The sequence below is a fragment of the Felis catus genome, chromosome F1, assembly GCF_018350175.1.
Source record: "Felis catus isolate Fca126 chromosome F1, F.catus_Fca126_mat1.0, whole genome shotgun sequence".
NCBI classification, from domain to species: Eukaryota; Metazoa; Chordata; class Mammalia; order Carnivora; family Felidae; genus Felis; species Felis catus.
In genome coordinates, this window is record NC_058384.1 from 49,207,596 (window position 1) to 49,223,922 (window position 16,327).

Consider the following 16,327-nt stretch of genomic DNA (forward strand, 5'->3'; position numbering starts at 1 on the left):
TGGTAGTAATTCATATTGCTTCAAACGTGTTCTTTACCAGTTTTTTAAAATAGTGTTACCAGGTGATGATGAAAGACACATTTTCAGTCAGTGTCACACTGCACACTCACATCAGAGTTTTTAGAAATAAACCTGTTTTTTAATTGAAATCTTGAAAACCGAATCTTGGCCTCCACAGACATGGTAAAGTTAATTGTGAGAAAATACTGAGATTATTGATCTTCCAGGAAAAAAAAAAGTCTACTTCTTTCTTTTACCCATGACCAGAATGAAGATTAGAGGAATCTTCACCATCCTAAGCAGATATTTATTAGCATTTACTATGTTACAGGCACTGTGCAAGGCTCAGTAAATATGTGTCTTTATGTTTTTAATTTTCGAATTTCTGGACTTATGATCAAGGGGTTGGAACATGATGAACCATGTTGGGTTTTGCTATAGCCCTGCCTGTATGTCACATTAGAAAGACTTAACTACAAAGCCAATTGGTAATTTATTTCAACCATAGAACCTTAACCTACTTATTAAATGATGTCTGCTTACTTTTTTGATGAATTGTTTTCTGGGTGAATCCTTTCTATTTAGTTGGCCTGGGCTATAAATCCAAATACATCTGCTAATTAAAAAAATGTGTTTCTTACCATCTATAAGTGCTTGGAAAATATAATTGCTTTAAAAATAACTCCTATTAGAAATTCTTATATAGTATTTGCTTTTAAAGCACCTCAACCTTGTTGTATGGTCAGCATAGTTCAAATAATATAAGGTGAAAGTGTTAGCTTTTGTTAGATATCAAACAGCATTCATTCCTTCATCAAACACTGTTAGAAACATTTATGAAACAAGACTTTGACTTAAACACGAGTTATGTGAAACTACAAAAGGATATTCTTCACTGCAAAATGTTTCATGTTTTGTAAACTTGACCCTGCCTCTAGACGTGTCTATTCTCCTCCTCAAATTTGGAAGTCTGCTGTGATCTGACAAAGCTGTAAAGAAACTGATTTGTTGATTATATAGATGAAGCAATTCTTTTATTCTGAAATGCAAGCATTCTTACTGAATATTATGGACAGTATTCTATTTGAGGCCACTTTTCGTTTTGGGATGTTTTGATTCAGTCTTTCATGCTAGGTTCTTCATTCTTTTCTAATAATTGCCAAAGAGTACCATCAAGACTTAGGATCTATTCTACATATAAAGAAAATCATTAGAGTAATACATGATTAACTTCCAGATTTAAGTTAGATTGAAAATACAAGTTTTCTTAATGTGATGTTGGCTTCCTTTGTGCAATTCTGGCATTGAAGTTGTGATACGTTCTCTCAGTCATTCATAGTGTTCACATGGCATAATGTAGAGTAGAGCAGTACTGCTGATGTTATAATGTAAGTGTTTGGTTACTATATACTATCAGAAGACTGTCTCTTGACATATCAAACTTCCATGGCATTAAACTATTTAATAATGCACTATAAGGGCCTTATTATGTTAAATATGAAGTTGATTCAGATATAGAGTGTAGGTTACATTCTTTGGTATTCTGTAGTATGTGAAAAATGTAGCATGTAACTATAGTAAGTAACTGTAGTAGGTGAAAAATGAATCTATACCATTTTATGTTTCTTCTCTCTCAAAAATTATCAGTGTTTTAATAAAAGGTTATTGTAGAAAAATATTTTATGGTAAATCATGGTAATACATAAATACAGGAAGATAAAATTTTCAGGGCACCGACAATAAACCACAATGGTCAGTAGAATCCATATTAAAGGGAAAGAAAACATCTTGGAAAAAGAGAATTATGAACTTTCATAAACTACAAAGAAAACTCTTCTTGTGTCTTTTTTTCCCTTATTTTTTGAGATTTAACATGGAAGTTCAAGAGCGTTTGAGAATAAAAGGAAAGGTACGGGGTGCCTGGGTGGCTCAGCCGGTTGAGCGTCCGGCTTCGGCTCTGGTCATGATCTCACAGTTTGTGAGTCCGAGCCCCGCATTGGGCTCTGTGCTGACAGCTCAGAGCCTGGCGCCTGTTTCGGATTCTGTGTCTCCCTCTCTCTGTGCTCCTCCCCTGCTCATGCTCTGTCTCTCTCTCTCAAAAATAAATAAACATTAAAAAAAATTTTAAAAAGGAAAGGTAATGAAAAGAAACTTAATTGAACATTTATAGACTTCAGTAAAGGATTTATTTTAGGAAGGGTCAGTTGGCTGAGTTAATTTGCTCAGCCCTAGTAATAATGGGTTAGTGATTTAAGATCCAGTGTCTTTTACTTACTGGAAATATACGTTAACCCTAAATAAAAACATTCCATTCAAATATTCTGCTTTCATTCCTACCAAATAACACTTCTTATAATCCATGAAGAGACTGTTCGGAAGTTTAAAAAAGCAGTGTACAAAGTATAATTCTTGGTATATACCTTAAAATTTTATAAAATAGAAAATTAATAGAAATCATATTAGGATCTTAAGCAAGTGAAAATGGTTCTCTGTAGTGTTTAAATATTCCGTTGGCACCTCATGAGAGGTAAAAAGTGAAATTTTGTATGAGAAACTAAGAAGTGAAATTAACTAGAAGAAATCAAAGTGAAAGTACCTACTCTGTATTCATTGTTTAAACTCTACTGTGCATATTCTGTAACTTTCCAATCAGTTCTCTTCTAAAGGCAAAATAGTTTTGGTTTCAGAACAATTTAGAGTTCTTTCTAGAAAGCTGAATTCTTATAGCTGATTAAATTAGTATATCGTTAAGAATCACTGTGATAGAATTTCTTGTAGGTTTCTTAGGCTTCAGGTACATATTTTACAATATGAAAATTATTCTATAAAGTCAAGCTAAAGGCAGTGTCAAGTAATAACATTCACTTGTTAATCATTAATGTTGGAAATAAAATTTGAAAATAAATTTAGCTTTAGTAAATAATACATTACTTGGAATACATATTTGCTTACTCAGTAAATGTACTAAGTTAATATTGCATGGAGATTAATAGAGATGTTGTACTGTGTATCTTCAAGAGGAGTATGGTGCTTGGAGAGGTTTTCTTTTTTCTTTTTAAATCACTGATGACTATACTGCAACATATTATCATTTTTTATCATATGGAGCATATAGGAACAGAAAAATTATGTTTTATCTGAGGCTATTAGGTAAGGTTTTGATGGTCAAGGCAATTGAGTCATAACATTGACTCTGTGATTAGCCTATATATTTATTATTTGATGGATTTCTGCTGATGTAATTTTGTTTATCTTTTGCTATAAACCATTTACCATTTGAGGATTGGGAAAAAATCTAGTTCTGATAAGTTTTTTTTTTTTAGTTTTATATTGATAAAGAACTTTTATAATGTTATAATATTTATTCCATAATATGGAACTTTTATACACACCCGAAAAGTCATCCACAGAGTGGCTCCATAGTAGGTTTATCCACTGAACCAATAGCATCAAAGAGATCAAGTTTTTCCACCTTTGCCTTTATTGATGTTAGAGTGTCATTAGGCTTGCATTAGCAATGGTCACAAAACATGTACCAGTTCAAACAAAAATGACAGTTGAAACAAGAAGATGAAACCGTGTGTCCATTAAGAACAAGAGAACTTTTCTTCAGGAAACCATCAAATAATTTAGCATCTTATTTTCCGGAATTACATAACCCATCCATGCTAAAACAAAATGCATAGAAAGGAAAAAAAGAACATTTTGTTTGACTTTAAACAATGTCTCCTATTTATTCAGATGGCACTGCAGTGAGCCTCCTAAAAAAAGAGGGCTGCAAAGAAAACAAGATCAAGCTTCTTTTAGAAAGGAAGAAAAATTTTTGGAGTAGGAACTGAAAGGGTACCCTAGTTCTAATGCAAATAAAACTCAGAAAATACCCATTGTTTAAATGTTATAATGAAAGTTATGAATCAAAATTGTACAAATTGGGACAGAATTTCTTTCATGTAACAGAAATCTTTATCAAGGCGTGGAACATTTCCATATTCTAGAAAGCTCCTTGCATCTTTTTTCCAGTTCATTTCCATACCACATAAAATGACTATTTAGATTTCTGTCATCACAGATTTTTCTGCATGTTCTTGAACTTCTTAGACCATATATTTTGTGTTCTTTTGTGCCTGGCCTCCTTTTCTCCACACCATATTGACCATATAGATTTTTTCACTTATTTCCATTTTTATGAGTATATCATACTTTGTTTATACATTGTTTTATTGATGAAATTTTGGGTTCTTTGAGTTTTAAGTATTATGACTAGAACTTCTAGAAACATATTTGTACAAGTATTGATGTGGACATATGTTACTGCTTTTAGGTGAATACCCAAGCGTGGAATTGTTAGTTCAAAGGGTAGATCTATGTAAGCTTTTAGTAGTTTCCTAAATAGGTTTTATCACTTCACATACTCACAAGCAGTAGGTGAGAGTGTCAGTTGCTATACATCTTCTTCACTATTTGTTGTGGTCAGTCTTTAATTTTTTTTAACAGAATTGTATTTTGATTTTTAGAGGATTTTTATTTGAGGTAAGATTGCCGTTAACGTATTAATTTCAGATGTACAACATAATGATTCAATATTTATATATATTGCAAAATGATCACCACAATCAGTCTAGTTAACATTGTCACTATACCTAACTATAACTTTGTTGTGTGTGTGATGAGAACTTCTAAGACCTACTCTGTTGGCAACTTTGAAATATAAAACATTTGGGATGCACGTTGCATCCCAGGACTTATTTATTTTATAACTTGTAAGTGTATACCTTTTGACCACTCTCACCTATTTTGCCTACCCCCTACTCCCTGCGTCTGACAATCATCAATTTGCTCTTTATCTCTTTTGTTTTGTTTCGTTTAGATTCAACTTAAGTGAGATCCTATGCTGTTTTCTCTGCTTGATTTATTTCACTTTGCACAATGCCCCCAAAGTCCATCCATATTATCACAAATGGCAGAATTTTTTTATAGCCTTTATATCATATTCCATCATATATATAAATTCTCTCTATAAATATACAGAATATATATAAAATTATAGATACATGTTAATAAAATTCATATACAAACACACTACACAAACACACACGTACCACATTTTCTTTATTCACTCTTCCACGAATGGACACTTAGGTTGTTTCCATGTTGTGCCTATTTGTAAATAATGCTTCAACGAACATGGAGGTACAGATAATCTTTTCAGATTAATGTTTTTGTTTCCTTTTGATAAATAACTACAAGTGCAATTGCTGGATCATATGGTAGTTGCAATTATAATGTTTTGAGCAAACTACATACTGTTTTCCATAGTGGCTGTACCAGTTTACATTCCTACCAACCGTGTACAATTGTTTGCTATTCTCCATATCTTCACCACAACTTATCTCTTTTTGTTAATAACCATTCTAAAGTTGTGAGGTGATACTTCACTGTAGTTTTGATTTACATTTCCCTGGTGATCGGTGATGTTGAGCACCTTGTCATGTAACTGTTGGCCATGTGTATAGCTTGTTTGGAATAATGTCTACTCAGATATTCTCATTTTTTAATTGTTTTTTTTTTTGGCTACTAGGTTATATAAGTTGTTTTTATATATTAGATATTCTTCAACAGATCCATGGTTTACAAATATTTTCTCATTTTGTAGGTTGCCATTTCATTCTGTTGATGGTTTGGTTTTCTTTGCTGTGCAGAACTTTTAAGTTTGATATGTGTCATTTGTTTATTATTTTTGCCTTTGCTTTTAGCGTCATGGTTTTTAGTTTTTATAAACACTTAGTGATTAAAATAATCTTGTAAGGTATTTTAACTTGTGTTTCTGTGTCATGTGGTCCCTAAGACTAGCCTCAGAGTATGCTATCTGCTTGAAGGAATCACAGAACTCAGAAAAGCTGTTATATTTATGATTACAGTTTATTGTAGTGACACAATACAGATTAAAATCAGCAAAGGGGAAAGATGCATAAAGTGAAGTCCTGGAGAAACCATGTATGAATTTCAAGACATCCCTTCCTAGTGGAATCACTTAGAAGTGATCTTAATTCTTCCAGCAATGATAAGTGTCAACAAGTTCCAAAGCCTGCCAGCCAGGGAAGGGCACCCAAGCCTTGGTGAAGAATATTTTGGGGGTAGTTTATTTTGTTGGCATGTAGTGCACGACTGTGATAGCTACTTAATCTCTAGTCCCCCAGAAGTCAAACTAGTACAGAATGTCTCAGCACCTCAGGCATACAAAATTGGTTGTTTATCACAGATCACACTGCTACCATAATCTGGTCACACTGATATAATGTGGCCAGAGTCTCAGACATATAAAAGCACTTATCAGGTATTATATTCCAATGTCTCAGAGGTTTTCTTTGAAAAGATAGTCAAGAGCCAGTCCCTTTTTTTTTTTGGAGTACACAGAATTGGAGCAACCCAGGCCTGCTGAGTTAACCCTTATTGCATAGTCAAAGTATCTACATGAAAATTTTAATAATTATTGATAATACTTTACAATTAACTGCTATTATGAATTGCTAAGTTTTAGGTTCCCTAATGTTGACCAATTCTTTGATCTAATCTAAATGGCAGTAATGAAAACAAATAAACAAACAACAACAAACTCCCCCCAAAACCATGACCTGACAATAAACATAGGCAAAGAATACTAATTAGGTTAAGGACCAAATAGTATGGAGTGTAACCGAACTTTGACAATGTGATTCCAAAGCAAACTTGAAACTATACTAGCATGAAATACAAATGTTTAATTTTTTGCTTATGCTACATGAACATTGTAGATTATCAAGGGCTATGTGCTCTCATGATTCACTGTAGTATCCTGGCTAATGGAGTCTCTACTTTGAAATAAGCTGTGATGATAGAAGAATCAAATAAGAATATATAGTAAATCATTTGCTGTCTCTTGAAGCTTCTACCTGGGATCAACCGTAACATCCTTCACATTTCCTTGCCTAAACCATATCCTATAACTCTACCCATGAGAACGTAACATCCTTCCACATTCATAAATGTTTTTTCCAGACTCATTGAGCTACAATTGACACATAATATTGTGTAAATCTAATGTGTACAATGTGATGATTTGTATGTATATTGAAAAATATTACCATGGTATGGTTACTTAACACCTTTAGTATATCATCTCACATAATTACCTTTTTTTTTTGTGGTGAGAACATTTAAGATCTACTCTTTTAGAAACATTCAAGTGTATAATACAGTATTGTTAACTGTAGTCACCATGTTGTATATTAGAACACTAGAAGTATTCATTTTTGACTGGAAATTTGTACCCTTTGACCAATATCTCTCATTTTCCTCACTCCCTAGACACCAGGGCACCATTCTGCCCTCTCTTTCTATAATTTCAGTGTTTTTAGATTCCACATGGAAGTGATACCATTTGTTTTGTTATTATTTTTTTATATTTGTTTTTCTCTGACTTATTCAGCATAATGCCCTCAAGTTTCATCCATTGTTGTAAAGATACTTAGGTTGTTTCAATGTCTCTGTTGTTGTAAATAATGCTGAGATGAACATGGATGTACAGATATCTCATTGAGATCCTGATTTGATTTCCTTTGGATATATAGAAGTATAATTATTGATCATTTGGTAATTTTATATTTAATTTTTTGAGGAGGCTCCATGTTGTTTTCCTTGGTGGTTGTACCATGTATATCCCCACCAGCAGTCTACAAGCATTCCCTTTTCTTCGCATCCTCATCAATACTTGTAATTACATGTCTTTTCAATAATAGACATTCTAACAGGTGTGAGGTGACATTTTTGGGGGATTTTGATTTGCATTTCTCTGATGATTAGTAATGTTGATCATTTTTTAATGTTTATTTTATTTTTGAGAGTGAGCAGGGGAGAGGCAGAGAGAGAAAGAGAGAGAGAGAGAGAGAGAATCTCAAGCAGGCTTCATGCTGTCAGTGCAGAGCCCCACACAAGGCTTGAACACATGAACCATGAGATCATGACCTGAGCTGAAATCAAGAGTTGGAGTCTTAACCACCTGAGTCACTCAGGCACCCCAATGTTGAGAACTTTGCATGTGACAGTTGGGCATTTGTAAACCTCCTTTGGAAAAATATGTATTCAGATGCTTTGTTCATTTTTTAATCAGATTGTGCTTTGTTTTCCTATTGAGTTGTATGGATTTTTTATATATTTTGAATATTATTTCCCTATCAGATGGATAGCTTGCAAATAATTTATTCCATAGGTTGCCTTTTTATTTTGTTAATCATTTACTTTTCTGTGCAGAGGTTTTAGTTTCATGTACTTCCATTTACTAAATTTTGTTGCTTGGGCTTTTAGTGTCATACCTTCCAAAAAACCATTGTCAAGACCAATGTCAAGGAGTTTTTACCTATGCTTTTTTTCTAGGAGTATTGCAGTTTTAAGTCATATGCTTAAATTTTTAATCCATTTTAAGTTAATTTTGTGAGTTGCATAAGATAGGGGTACAAATTCATTCTTTGGCATGAGATCACTTTCCACACAGCCATTTAATGAAGGACTATGCTTTCTACTTGATTATTCTTAGATCCTTTGTTAATGTGAGTTCACTGCAAATGTGAAAGCCTATTTCTAGGTTCTTGATTTTATATTATTGGTCTGTGTGTCAGTTTTTAAGCCAGTACCATATTGTTTTGATGACTTGAGCTTTGTAATATAATTTGAAATAAGAAAATGTAATGTCTTCAGCTTTTTTTTTTTTCTAGATGTTGCTTTGGCTACTTAGATTTTTTTGTTTTGTATGAATTTTAGGATTATTTTTTCTTCTGTGAAAATGCTACTGGAATTTTGATAGAAATAACATTGAATCTTATATGGCTTTGGGTAGTATGAGCATTTTAACAATATCAATTCCTCTCATCCATGTATATAGAATATCTTTCTACTTGTGTTTTGTTTTTAATTTATCCATGTCATAATTTTCAATGTACAGATTTTTCACCTTCATAGCAAAATTTATTCCTAAGAATTTTATCATTTTTGTTATTATTGTGAATAGTATTATTTTATTTCTTTTTTAGATATTTCATTGTTATTGTGTAGAAACATAACTGATTTCTATATGTTGATTTTGTATCTGCAACATTACTCTATTGATTAGTTCTAATAGTTTTCTGCTGGACACTAGAATTTTCTGTATATAAGATCCTATCATCTGCAATTTTTCTTCTTCCACTCCACTATGGATGATTTTTATTCATTTTTCTTGCTTGATGCTCTACCTAGAATTTCCAAGTTAAATAGAAATGGTGAGAGCAGGCATCCTTGTCTTATTCCTGATCTTAAAGAAAAACCTTCCAACTTTCACCATTGAATATGATGTTAGCTGTGAGCTTGTTACATATGGCCTTTATTGTGTTGAGGTATTTCTTCTGTACCCAATTTGTTGATAATTTTTAACATGAAAAGATGTTGAATTTTGTCAAATGCTTTTTCTGCACCTATTGAGATAATCATATGAAGTTTACCTTTCATTCTATTAATATGCTGTGTCACATACGTTGATTTGTATATTTTGAATCATCCTTATATCCCAGAGATAAATTCCATTTAGTGGTGTATAACTCTTTAAAAATTTTTTTTTTATGTTTATTTAGCTTTTGAGAGAGAGAGAGAGAGACCGAGTGTGAGTGGGGGTGGGGCAAACAAAGAAGGAGACAGAATCTGTGCTGAGCAGTTCAGCACAGAGCCAGATGTGGGGCTCGAACTCACAAACTATGAGATCATGACCTGAGCCGAAGTCAGATGCTTAACCGACTGAGCCACCCAGGTGCCCCAGCATATAATTCTTTTAATGTAATGTTGAATTCAGTTCACTAATATTGTGCTGAAAATTTTTGCATCTGTTGTCATTGGGTATATTGGCCTGTAGTTTTCCCATACTGTTCTTATGCGATTTTGGTATCACGCTAATTAATTCTGGCCTCATAAAATTAGTTGAAGAGTTTTTCCTCCTCTTCAGTGTTTTGGAAGAGTTTGAGTGAATAAAAGATGGATGCTATGGTATATATCATGTTCCAGAAATAGTACTTAAGTAGTAGAATTTAAGGAAGTACTAGATTTTAGTTTGCTTATCTGAAGTTTTGCAAATAATGCATAGAATAAGAAGCTCCAAAAATCAGTTTAAGAATCTGATTTTTAATAATCATGTTAAATGCTAAAACAAAACAAAAAACAACCTCCCCCAGGGCCCCGCCCTCCAAGATGCTAAAAACATTGTGCTCCTTATCCTTGGCATTTATCATGCTATATAAGGGAGAATAGTTCTGCTTTGTTAAACATTAATTAAAATCACAAATTTAGTTCTTGCTAGTATTGGTGATAGTTTAGTTGGTGAATTATTCATGATAACTAATAATAGTTTAGTTGCTTAGCTTCTATTTATAATGTATATAGTACATCATTTTGAATATGATCTTTCCTACATTAAAATCCACATTTACCTTCAACCCTTTATGATACTGTATAATTCTTCTTGTTTGAAAGACCTCCTGGATGACTTTATATATAATTACAGAATTTGGTTCAGCACTTAGTGTCATATATTTCTGAGTTTAAGGTAATTTATAGTAACACCGGTATGTCCCCTCTTCTTATGAATGCCATGACAAACCTGACTGCAAGGAACCAGAACCAGCGATGTAGCTAAAAATAAAGAGGTGAAAGGCATTGAGTTTAAGAAAGGTGTTGAATTTGCCAAACCAGCATTAGACAATTTATTTTATTTTTTCAAAGCTTTTATTTAAATTCCAATTAAAGTACAGTGTAATATTAGGTGTACAATAATTAGACAACTTATTTTAAAATGCAAAGATAAAACTAGCTCAAACACTGCAAAATGGGTGAGTTTTAGGAATAACTTGAAAGGCCGTAGGGTTCAGAAAAGGCTGTAAGTGTTTGAACTCAAGGTAGATCCTTTTAAGTTGGATTTTCCAAGGTGCACACATAATTAGGATGGAGCAGAATTCATGATCTTGCAGTTTGGGATTGGTGGACAAGTGAGGAAATGGTGTGGAAGCAAATAAACTGTTATTTGAGAAGGGACGGTGGCTTATGTGAGAAGTTTCTTGTCTTCAATAAATTACTTTTTAGGCATTTCCCAAAGCAAACAGTGAAGTAATTTGTTGTTTTACAGTCTTATCTTTCCCAGACAAACTTTAAGTCACATTGACACAGATGGTCTCAGTTACCACAGCCAGCTAAAGCAAGAAATAACAAGTGTTTACTATCTGTTTGGGCCTTATGTTTTACTGAGTCTATGAAAAATTTACTGCCATCTTCATTGCTTGGCTTAAGAACTAAAGTAGGATTAGCCCCATCATCTGGTGGAATTTGGAGTAATGTCAACTATCCTAGTCTGAAATATCAGGACCATTTAATTTATTCATTGTTTTATTTCTTCCTTTAGGCACTCAAAAATTATCAATGGTTTTGTTGTAGGCATTCAACTTATTTCTGAAAACACAAATTATACTAATATAGATATGGTTCTCCTGTTTTGGAGAATATAGCCTTAAGTGCTATTCCTATGCTTTCAGATTGCAGAGGAGCTACAGCCTAAATACTATTTCTGTGATTCTGCATTGCAGAGGTCACCCCTTGCCACAAAACTGTTGAGATTCTTTAATTTCAAACAAGTCTCATATATGTGCATCAAAGGTAAATGTAACAAATCTTTAAGGTGTTTGATTTGCAAGCCTCCCTAATCTCATTCTGTATTTCTCTTGTTTTTTTTTTTTTTTTTTTATCTCAGACACTTCAAGCTTAGCTTTTTAGACTTGAATTCTGATGCCTTGATCTGCTCTCGCTAGTCCCTTTCTCAATTCTACTCATCAGGCATCCAGTCACTGGCATGAGTTCAACCACAAATCAGAGTTCTGCCAGAACCACAACATAAATTCACCTGTTGCCCGGATTCTTACTTTTGGTACCAATTCTAAGTTGTCCATTTTCTGTGCATTTTGAGCCACTTTAACAAAGTCAGCCTCTGAAGCTGAATGCATGACCCCCAGTCCATACTCTTGATTCGGTGACAAGCCCATACCCTTGACTTAGATGACCTTTCTCAGTTCCTAATGTTTTTCTCCTATAGGCTTTGTGACAGGTAGCCCAGTTCCATCATATCTTCTACCAAGAGTACTCTTACTATGGCTGATGGATGATATTCAGGAAAAAAACAAAACAAAACAGGGATGAAAACCAGCCAAAAAAGTGGCCATCTGGCTTAGGAAGTTAAACAGAGAGAGAGAGATTAAGTAATAGGAACAATGCATTTCTTTTTCCTAATCAGACTAGCTGAAACAATTTGTCTAGCAAAGTATTAATTAGCTAATGCCTATGTCTTGATTAGCACAGTACTTTTAACAATTCTGTCATATCCTCTCTCACATTATTTATCTCTGGATATCCATAGCTTTTTGTTGGCCTGGCAATTAAGGAAAACTAAATAGACAGTTGAGGAGAATAATGTAGTAAAAATTGTCAATGTAAAAATCTTCATCTCCTTAAAGTAATTCTGGTTTAATATGCTATCAAATGACATCTGCATGTGAGACCTTATTCTTTTTTGAATTATATTACTTTGGAAACTTCATTCAGTTCTAATCAAGATTATTATCATATTTGCTCTGAATAGGCTGTGCACATTTACACTTTTGTCCCTTTGCTAACTCTTCTGTCTGCTTCGATCACTAGGTCATTTTGCTTCTCTCTTGTTAGCCACATCCCTCAAAGTCATACAGTTATTTTCTAGCAAATACCTACGGAGGGTTAGAACTTAAACACTGTTACATGAAATACTCATTATCCCTCTTCTAAAAATGGTATCTTTAGTATCTTCCTTAAATATCCCAAATCACACAGATCTTTCTCTTTGCTGGAGTCCTATAGCCTGTAAGCATATATGCCAGATAATTTAGAACTTAAGGTATATTGCTTTGTTTTCTTTTTCTTTTTGCATGCTTTACCCATGTTTCTGCAATGGGTGGTCTTGAGAGCAAAGAATAAAAGGAAATTTTCTTTCAGATCCAGCACATATCTCAGTTTAAACAGCACATACTTGATAAAAAGTTCTTCATTGAATCACTGGATTGATCAAGGGGTTGTTGATTAGGGTAACAGTTTAAGCTGCTTACTGTAATATACAAGACTACCAGGCATGAGGATAAGTGTGTATTGAAAACAAAGAGTTCAGGTCACTCTTGTGATTGCTTCTTGGTGAATAAAGCAGTTAGCTCTAATTCAGAATTTCACAGATGTACTTGGATATCCGTTTTATATATTGTATCCACAGGGCATTCAATATTATTTCCTGAGTAGAAAAGTCAGTATTTCAGGAGTAAAAATTCAGCATGTAATTTGAAAATGTGTTCTCACAATCTTCAGGGACATGTCCTGCATTTTTTACATGCATAAAACGCATTGAAATCATTTGGACCTTACACATAAAAGTGACAAATTGCATCATTGGGCTGAGTAAGTTTAGGCTTAAAGCCAAATATAATTATAAAGCACTGGAAACATTGGGATGTCATAAAGGGAACTGAAGAATGTGACACATTTATCTTTTAACAAGGAATACTGGTATGCAATTAATAAAATAAAATAAATATTAATTTATTTCATTAAAAATAATGCATTCTTATGGAATTAAAGTCCCATTTACACGTACTTCGTCTGAAATGTAAACTGCAGCTTTGAATCTTAATGAATTACTGATGCAAAGTCAGAAAAAATGATTATTGTTTTTTCTTTCTTTAATGGGAACTTGGAAAAGAGAAAACTGAAGTACAAAAAATCAAACACTTCTGAATTGCTAAAACTGGTCATATTTTGCTATTTGGACACAAAAGCACTGTTACTAAGTAGGCATATAAGCAAAGGGTCAATGCTCAGTCCTCTTCCTCCTTGCAAAATTTGATTCTACTCTCTTCCTTGAAACATTTTCTTTACGTGGCTTATAAGACACACACTCTGGATTTCCTTCTATTTCACTGGCTGTTTCATCTTATTTTCTCTATGTTGTGTCTCTTTCTGTACTAATATTTTAATGTTGGAATACTAAAACTCAGTCTTTGAATGTATTCATTAATCTTTTTTTTGTGATCTTATCCAGTTTCATGGCTTTATTATTATTTTTTTTTAATTTTTTTAATGTTTATTTATTTTTGAGACAGAGAGAGACAGAGCATGAACGGGGGAGGGGCAGAGAGAGAAGGAGACACAGAATCTGAAATGGGCTCCAGGCTCTGAGATGTCAGCACAGAGCCCGACGCGGGGCTCAAACTCACAGACCGTGAGATCATGACCTGAGCTGAAGTCGGACGCTTAACCGACTGAGCCACCCAGGCGCCCCCAGTTTCATGGCTTTAAATAACATTTAGTATATTGATGATCCCAAATATTTATAGCTCAACTGTCCCCCTTGTACTCCACTTAGATATTTTAATTAGCATTTTAAAATTAATATGTTCCAAATTTAACTCCAAAACCACTTCTCATCTCATTTAATGGCAAATATAGTCTTTTAGTTGGTCAGGTCAAAAGTTCGACATCATCTTTGAGTCTTCCATTTTCACACTTCTCATCCCTTTGATGGAATGTGTGTTATAATGCATCTAAACATATCATAATACATCCTAAATCTGCATATTTATCAACAATACCACTGCACCTCCTTATCCAAGCCATGATTTTTTTTTCTGGATGTGTTATCAGAATATTCTTTTTTCCTAACCCAGTCTTCCTTTTACTACAATTGCATTCTGTGTGTCAGGCACTCTTATAAGAACTTTGTATTTTTACCCTTTTTTTTATTCATACAACTTCCTTTAGTTAATACCATGATTGTCTCTATTTTAAAGAAGTGAAAATTAAGGAAGGCTAAGTTACTTGTCAGTACCTCAATTACTAGTAAATGGAAGAGCTGAGATCTGAGATTTGGCTGGGCACTGTAAGAAAAAAATTTAATTTTGTGTTAAAGATCAGTCATTGAGTGGATAAAACACACACCATATTTGTAATATAATCTTTATATAGAGATTTCTACAAAAATGGGCTAATGTAACAGCAGAGTTCAATATAAATTTTACAAAATCTGGTGTTTAATATGGGCACATTTTATTTCTTAACTTTTAAAAATAATTAAATTACATTTTATGTTTGTAATTTGATATTGAATTTTAAAAATGAAATCAGAATAAAATATTTGTGAAATACCAGAAACTCTTAGACTTTAATTATTGTGCTCAAAATTATTTTTATAATTCCTAATCTGTGGAAAATATGTCAGAAAGATTAAGCACTTTATTCCAGTTGATATATTTTGGTGTGTTTTCAGAGAAATACAAACTCCAGTCTAGCCTGTATAAACCTTGGATTTGGTTCTAGATAGAGCATGATTCCTTTTACTATTTCAACTTGTACTTAATATTAATTGAAACAAATCTGTGTGATTATATGTGAAAAAACTTAATTGGATAAAAAAGTGAGGCTATAAAATGCTTGAATGAATATTATAGAAATAAGGAATTCTATTTTTTTTTCTCAGTCTCTGTCTAAGTTTTAGTTGGAATCCCTATTGGATATCCCATAAATGTATTAAGTAAACGATTGGCTTCATAAGATTGACTAAAGAGGTCAGAGCTGGCATTGGAACTTACTTGAATGTAGATGTTATTTAAAGCCAATAGCCTGTGGGACAGTGATATACAGGATAACAGAGACCCTTGAACTATGCCTTGAAACTCCTGGCATTTAGCAATAAAAAAGAGGAAAGGTGTGGAGGAGGATGTGTGTTCATGGCAGAGACCATAGTAAAATTATTTCAGCACCAAATGCATTAAATCATTTCAAGAATGGCAATTTGTTAGCTGATAATATGCGTCAACTGGCAGACTTGAAGTTAGGAAGACAAGACTGTAGCCTTTTTAAATTTTTATTAAATAAGCTTAAGTTGTTCACAGGACTGTAGGGTTTTGCAGTATGTATCTCTTTTCACTAGAATTGTGTGTAAACTGATCCAATTGATAATGGCTTGAATGTTTTCTTCATTTGCTTATAGTGTAATTGTTCTCCAACAAAATGGCTTATGGGATACATACTTGACTCATTCTTTTACAAATTATATGTCCAGAGAATGTTTTGTTCTCACTTTTTCCTCAGATGTCATTGTGTGTGATGTCAAGGATGAGAGAGAAGTGATAATAATTGTGATTTGCATTCCTTTTGCATTCTGTTTCCTGTCTAATCCTAGATTAGGTGATAATACCATTTTTGCTTTTCATAA

The 16,327-nt window shown here is 33.2% G+C and overlaps 1 long non-coding RNA gene across 1 annotated transcript in view; it reads left to right on the forward strand.

Annotated features, from left to right (window-relative positions):
• LOC123382709 overlaps window positions 1-16,327 on the forward strand; it is a 350,458-nt gene that overhangs the window by 332,812 nt on the left and 1,319 nt on the right. The gene's annotated exons all lie outside the window — the stretch shown is intronic.